The sequence below is a fragment of the Lupinus angustifolius genome, unplaced genomic scaffold (genome assembly GCF_001865875.1).
Source record: "Lupinus angustifolius cultivar Tanjil unplaced genomic scaffold, LupAngTanjil_v1.0 Scaffold_378, whole genome shotgun sequence".
NCBI lineage: Eukaryota > Viridiplantae > Streptophyta > Magnoliopsida > Fabales > Fabaceae > Lupinus > Lupinus angustifolius.
This window is the reverse complement of record NW_017727781.1, coordinates 371543-379865: the sequence shown is the minus strand read 5'-3', so window position 1 is coordinate 379865 and position 8323 is coordinate 371543.

The following is an 8323-nucleotide window of genomic DNA, read 5'->3' as shown; positions in this document are numbered from 1 at the left end:
CAAAATAGATGAACCACAATGTAAAACAAAAATAAAAAAAACATAGAATCAATATTATGCTACTTTTGCTCAAGATTAGGTAGCAAAAATGGCATTTTAACAATTTTTTTTAGAAAATTAAGGAGAAATGATAAAAATACCAAAGTGTCAGAGATTATTTACTTTTTTCTTCATCTTTACGATCACGTCACTGTTCATGTCATTTTCAACATTACAATAATGATTATTTTGAATATAAAATTCTATAAACAAATAAAGAAACAACAAAGAGATATAGAAAAACTAACCTGCAATGATACTTCAAGTGTGAACAAACAATAAGAGACACCAGATCAAAGAGAACTATCATCGATGCCCTTGTCATTAGAGACATCTCACTCCTCTAGTTATCCAACAATAGTAACATATCTACAAAATAAACAAAAAAAGATTTTAATACAACATCTTCAAAGAAAAAAAATTAATGAATAGATCTACATGCATAAAATCATTTTAAAATAAGAAATTTTGAAATGGAAGAATGATATAAACCAAGAAGAGAAAAAAATGGTTGAAGAAAAGTAGAGTAATGAAATGAAGGAGTGAAAGAGAGATGTGGTTCTCTAATTAGTAATAAAATGAGAGAAAAAAATATGGAAGAAAGAAGAATAAATGATAAAAAAATGTATCAAGAGATAATAACAAATGTTATGGTGTGGTGGGGTGTATTGGAGGTGGTAGAATTCTTTTGAGTGGGAAAACTTTTGTTGTGAGTGTGACAAATGACAATTCAAGGAGGTGATGACACATGTATGTGAGGGAGCTTTTTTTGTTATATAGGTAATATATAGACTATCAATCATTCAATTCAATATGATGAGAAGAAATATTATTCAAGTCAATAAAGCTATGAATGTCTCATCTTTCTTGTTCATCAAATTTTTTTATCAATGTCTCCTACCATTTTAACATGGTATCAGAGCATAATTATTATTTTGGTAGATTCCGCTTATGACTCCATCTTCCAAGATTCAACCAAGAATCATCGTCATTCTCAATGAGCCACACATGTGAAACAACAACTTTCTTGCAAGAGGTTCATGAATCTATTACAGGAAGACTTTGGTATTCTACTATTGATCATTTCATCTTGGACTTTCTTGGCCTCAAAAAGACTCTTTTCCAAGGCCATCATATCAAGCTTCATACTCTACTTCAAATTGAGACTCTAATGTCATGGATGAAGGCGGCCAATTATTGAAGATTATCTACAGATTGTAAATAGTCAGAAATGTTAGATTTCTTTGAAGTACATTGTTTTCATTCTTGATTATGTTTCCAATGAAGCATTGCATTTCAAGATTCTAACTCTTTCTTTTTCAAGACTTTCTAAAGCATTCATTTTGTTGTTGCTACACTTTTGATCATATTTTCTACTGCTCAAGATAACAATGACTATTCTTTTAAGCCTTCCAAATCAAGTTCCAATTGTTATAGTTGGTTCCATTTCTTTTCTTGTCTTTCTTGTACATGAAAGCTTTAAAACTTTGGGCTATGATTTTACTAAAGATGAGTTCTTCATCATTTACTCCCCCAATAATTTCTTTTTGTACTACTTTATTTTCTCTATCACGTTCTCTCATTAAACACACAACATTATGATGTGTAATTATTCCTTATTGAAGCATCATATTAGGATCAAGATTAAGATTCGTTTTTCTATCTTTCATCCATTATGGTTGGTTAGGCTTCTGTCAAAATAGATGGTTAAGTTTTGGATGAAGTTGCTTCTGCCTATGGTAGTTAAGCATCAATATTGCTTCATATTCAGATTACAAGACTAGAGATAAGGATTTACTCACCAGCTAAAGGAGGTACTAGAGTATATGACCGTGTTCAACACAATTATTTCAAACTTGGAATGAGTGATACATTCCAGCTTGAGGGGGGCTTTTGAAATATATTTTAAACTATATTTTAGTATTTGGGTTAATATTATATTAGAGTAGTTATAGTTAGAGTTAGTTTTAGTGGTTTTAGTTAGTTTTACATGTATATATAGTTTACTTTGATTGTAAACTATCATTGTAAACTATCACTCATCCAATTCAAAATGATGAGGAGAAATATTATTCAATTCAATAAAGCTATGATTCTATTATTTCTCCTTCTTTCTTCTTCTTCAAACTTTAAGCTTTTCTTATCTTTCTCATTCATGAATGTCTCATCTTTTTTGTTCATCAAAAATATTTGTCAATGCCTCTTACCATTTTAATAGTATATCAGTACCATTTAATAGTTTAAGCATTGCATACATAATAGTTAAAAAAACTAAACACATCTAACAGTTTTGGAAGTTTTTAAGCAATAAAAAATCAGTCATGTTGTATGCCATGCCAATGTTCAAGGACATTGATAAAACACATACCACATCTTCTTTAGTTTTGTTGTAGTTGTCCTCCAACATATAAATTACAAAGTAGTGATATCATTTTTCACAGCAAAACATAACATCAAAAAAGTACTTTCAATACTTCATGTAAAATCTATTACTTCACGTAAAATTATATTCCAGAATGTCTAGTCTGTTTTGACTTCACGTACTTTTTTGTTTTGTTATCAACCTATAAAACACATACCACATCTTCTCACTCTTACTATCATTTTTCACTGCACACAATTTTCACTTTCCATTTTTATTCTCTATCTTCCTTCTATTCCAAAAGGTATTTATCCATTCTTTCATTTTTTCTATTTTTTTCTTCTCTTCTACAATAATGTATTAGTGAGAATTAACAATGATTACACTTTATGATAATATAATTTATTTCATGAATAAATACAGTAAATAAATATTCACCATTCTCTTTCCCTTTTTCTATTTTATTTGTAGTTTACGTTAATTAAGTTATGTTGTTACATTGGTTAATTTTGAAGATGTGTTGTTGAACCAGGAAGTGGAGTTGCTGGAATACTACTTCCTCAATAAGAAGAGAATGTTGTTTCAATCAAGACGAGTAATGCATTGGCACTCCCCTTTGGTGTTGTAACCAAGTGGTATAACAAAAAATATTAATTTTCTTGGGGGACACTTGAAAAGATGACAAGTCTGATAAGTTGATTGAATTTTTCTTAACTGACTTTACAAAATCTTCACCAACCTACATTCACATTGATGGTTATTAGAATTTTGGAACCTTCACTGACTTTGATGCTAATTAATTTATGCATATTTAAGCCTCAAATTAATTTATGTACAAATTTTAGGCTAGACATAATTCACTATTCAAATGGGTTAGATCAAGGAATTCAGTTTTTACCCCTTTATCTAAATTTATACCCCAATATTCAATATATTAATTGATATAGGAGTGTAAAAAAATAAGTATGTATGACTTATGACTTAATAGTGCTAAATGATATAGTTAGTTAGTTTTGTAAATGGTAAAATAAGTAAACATAAATTACTCTATGAATAGTTATTATATGTTTTCTCTTTCTCTATTAGTAAGTATATATAGTATATATAGTATATAAGTATAGATAATTTGATTCTCATGGTGCATTTTGTGTAGTGTTTTATTGTGGTTATTGATTTTGTCAAAAAAAAATTATTACATTCCCACATTACTATTATCCATGTATTTTCTTGCACTTGCTTTATAATCATTGAATTTTCAATGGAAAAGTCTTTTGATGGATGAATGTAGAATATAAAGAAGATGTAAAAGTATTGACGTTTTAGTATTGGAGGATCATATTCTTTTGTCAAAGTGAGTTATTGGCAAAACTTTTGATAAAGGAATATGTTAAACATGAAATGTTAGGAATACATTTACGTGTTAATGCATTCTTTTTCTTAATTTGAAGTATATGTTCTAACAAAACAGTGGTCAAATGTTTAAGTTTAAAACTTTTTCTTTATATTATACATCTACCCATCAAAAGACTTTTCCATTGAAAAATTCCATGATTATAAAGCAAGTGCAAAAAAATACATGGATAAATAGCAATGTGGGAATGTAATAATTTTTTTGGCAAAATCAATAACCACAATAAAACACTACACAAAATAAAATGCATCATAACCATCGAATTATCTATATTTGTATACTATATATATTTACTAATAGAGAAATGAAAAACATATAATAACTACTCATGAAGTAATTTATGTTTACCTATTTTACCATTTACAAAACTAACTAACTATATCATTTTGCATTATTAAGTCATAAGTCATACATACTTATTTTTTAAATCCTATATTAATTAATATATTGAATATTGGGGTATAAATTTAGATAAAGGTGTAAAAACTGAATTCCTTGAATATTGGGGTATATTGAATCATTTGAATATTACATTTTTACTATAACAAAATTCATCATATCTAACAATTTTACTTCTTATTTTTCCCCCAACAAAATATAGAAATTTTAACTTTCCCTATAATGAGACATTATGACTTAAATATCCAATAGCAACCCTCTAAAAATATAGTTGTTTCTCAATTTCATCATATCAAAGAAAACATTATTTGGTTTATCATATCTACTAATTTGTGCAATTTATTAACAAAATAAGAATACAATTGACAAACATTTCATGATGACCTTATAACATTCTAAACATGATAAGTTTATTTCAATTATTACATCCTTATTATATACTTCACCTTCAAAAATAATTATGAGTGATTCAATTACTTGAATGTTTAATTTTTTAAAAATAATATTGAACAATTACTCATTCTCGGATATATTCAATTGTAAATTATAATATCTAACACAAATTATTATATTTGACATTTATAGTATATAGACTACATATTACAAACAATAGGAAAGTGACAGACACGAGAGAGTCTATCAACACGTTAATATATATAATAATAATCATAAAGTTGGTTGTTTTACTTGTAATTAATTAATTGTTTATTTTAAACTCCTATTAATGCCTTTAAAAATTATTTAATATATCCTAAATTATTTTGGTTCCATTATACATTTTAACAATTTTCACCGTAGTCATCTCAATAGATAATGCAAAGGCATTTTGCAATTTTTGTTCCACTATACTTAGTTGACATGAAGACATGATTTTATTGATTTAGTATAAAAAGATTAAAAAAATAGTAGTCTAGAAGATCTCCATTCATTTATATTCATTTATATATAGATCAATTTGTATGTGGCTCCGCCAATTGACGTGAGTGTAAAGTGCATTTCAACTACTGATTCATGGTTGAATGATAGTAATATTATGCATTTTACTGCAAGAAATAAAATATAATTGCTAAGGACATATTCATTATTTCAGACGATTCAACTCTCTTCCCTCTAGTTTCCTCCACATATTTAGTGAGGAAAGATTTTGTGTCCCACATTATTTTTATTCTTTCCACCCTTTCTATTTTCTCAATTAAATGTGTGTAAGATTAGCTTTCACTATAATTTCTCTTCCTTCAACTTCTTTTCTCTCTTTATGTAGACAACCACACAAAAGCTTAGAGTTAAATGATGTCAGTCTACCAAAAAAAAAACCTAACAAATCATGTATCTCGCAATCTAGTTTCTTTTTCTTTAATGGCTCAATGGTAATTACCTTCTTTGAGAAGAGTTGTCTAATATGTCTTATCGTCTTCACATTTTGTATTATCCTTTAGACTAAAGTCCCTTAAAGAATAGTGAAATTTCTGTTTTACTCTTACCTTATACTTAGGTCTAGTCAAAGCTGCCACATTTAGTGATATTAGAGCAGAGCCATGGGTGCGTAACGTGCATGTTGTTAGATCACATCTGTACTAAAAACTTTGAAAGTTGTCTCCATCAAGAGGAATTCAACCCTTAAGATGGTCACTTCTATATCTATATCAAAAATAGCTTTCCCTTTTATTTGTCACTTGACAATTTTATGGGCAAATTCGTAATCTCATATAATTTTGTTTTGCTTTTATAAAATATATTATTCTCTAGGGGTTATATAAGTAATTTTACACTCATTTGCATAGAAGGCACGTGGGTTTCCACTTTCAATTAGTAATTAGTAGTGGATTCAAATGAATCCACTTCTCCTCACCATACATGTCTCCCTCTTCAATTCTTCTTTCATAATCTTCATTTATCTTTCACTCTTGCTTTTAAACTCAGCGCAAGCTCATACTTAAGGTAATATATGGTTCATCACTTACACAAAGGTTGACAAAGAATGTTAATTTTTTGTTGTAACATGAAACCTTTCCTTTCTTCAATTTGTTTTGTCTATTTCCTTTACAACTTATTTGAAAAGGAGTTATCTTTACTCGGTTATGAATGTTTATGGAACCTTTGATTTGGTACCTGATTTTGTCTATTTGTTTTATAATTTTTTCCCTTTACTATACTTTTTTTCCATTTATTTGTGAAAATATATCTGAAGTTTCATCTTTACTATGGTTTCATTTTTTTTTAGTTTCCATTTTCTGTGTAAAGTTTGCTCTTTTACAGTAGAGGTATGATTTTCTATCTCCAATCTCTTGCTATTAACTTATTTTTTTTCATGTCTCACTCTCTCAACATTATGTTTCTCACAATGAACTTTTATTCTCATACTCTATTTGCAGCTTCTGGATGTTTAACCTTAGACTCATCTTTCTAACAAAGGTATGATTTTTGTTTCTATTTTTTTGTATCAATGAGATCTTTGATGATTTTGTCTATTTGCTTTGTAATTTATTTCCTTTACTGTGTATGTTTTTTTGGTACTTTTTTCCTTTACTGTGTACCTTTTTTCATTTATTTGTGAAAATACATTTGAAGTTTTATCTTTAACGTGTATATTTACTAAAGTTTCATTTTTTGTGAGTATATTTTTTTCACTTATTTTTTGAAGATCACTTATATCAGCGGGTGTCTTTTTTGAGTTTCCATTTTATGTGTAAAGTTGGCTCTTTTACAGTAAAGTTATGAGTTTTATCTCTAATCTCTTGCTATTAACTTACCTTTACAATGGACTTTTATTCTCACTCTCTATTTTCAACTTCTGGATGTTTAACATCAGATTCATCTTTCTTGCAAAGGTGTGATTTTTTTCTCCATTTTTTTGCATCCATGGAACCCTTGGTTTGATGACTGATTTTGTCTATTTGTTTTGTAAATTTTTTCCCTTTATTATGTAACTTTTTTTTCATTTAGTGAAAATACATCTAAGGTTTCATCTTTACTGTATATATTTATTGAAGTTTCATCTTTTATGAATATCCTTTTTTTCATTTATTTTTAAAGAATACTTATATCCATGATGTCCTTTTTGAGTTTCCATTCTCTGTGTGACGACATGGTTTTCATGGTTGAAAAGAACAGAAAATCTTGGCTTCACTAAGCAACAAGATCAAAACCGAAAAACAAGAATCAAACTTTGATTTCTTGTATGATGATCAAATTGATGGAAATGATTATTTTAAAAACTTCCCTTTTAAAAACTTATCGTTATCGAATGATAACTTAACCTGATTCACAATTTCCTGAATAATACGATGTATATAATCGGTTAAGTCATAGTCAGTTCATACAGACTAGGTCAGCAAAGGCGGAAACTACATCGCCACTAACATATACAAAATCAAAAGAAACACAGCCCCCACCAAAAACAAAAGGGGACATCGACTGGTCCACAAGCTGACTCAAAAGATTCCAGGAATGTTGCACCTCTCACTCGGGTCCTCCTCCTCTTCCGAGTCAGACACGAGGTCGATCACCTCCACCGAGCTCTCTACATTGACGAGCTCAACGACCTCGTCCTCCTCCTCCTCTTCCTCCACTTCATTATGCCATAACCCAGCGGCATAATTCGGAGGGGATGACATTCTCAACACTAGAGCCTTCCTGCGGGGACCCCCTCCAAGACAACTGCTCCTCTTGGCTCTACTGGATGACGGAGCACCCAAACAATCTGACCATGTCCTATAACCGTGGGAGGGAACAACACCATCACTCTTGACTTGCGGGTATCGAAGTCCAACCTCTGGAGACATCAGCCTCTTTGGCGGCAAGGTGAAGGAAGTGTCAATGTAGGTGTCGGGTTGAGAGATCATCATCGATGACCCGTTTCATACTATGTGCAATGATAGACCGCAGGGGCCTGTGTATGTATATCTGTGCCCGTCACTAGTCCACTGTCCCATCGGGGATATCGTGAAGTGATAACCTCGAATATGAGTGTTGTTGTTGGCCATTTGCATAGCAAATATATACAAAACGAGAACAATACAGCAAAGAGAGTAAGACATCTAATGAACATAAATTCATTGACGGCGTGGACTTACTCAGAATATCACACTCAGATATGAAAAACAGTTCATATA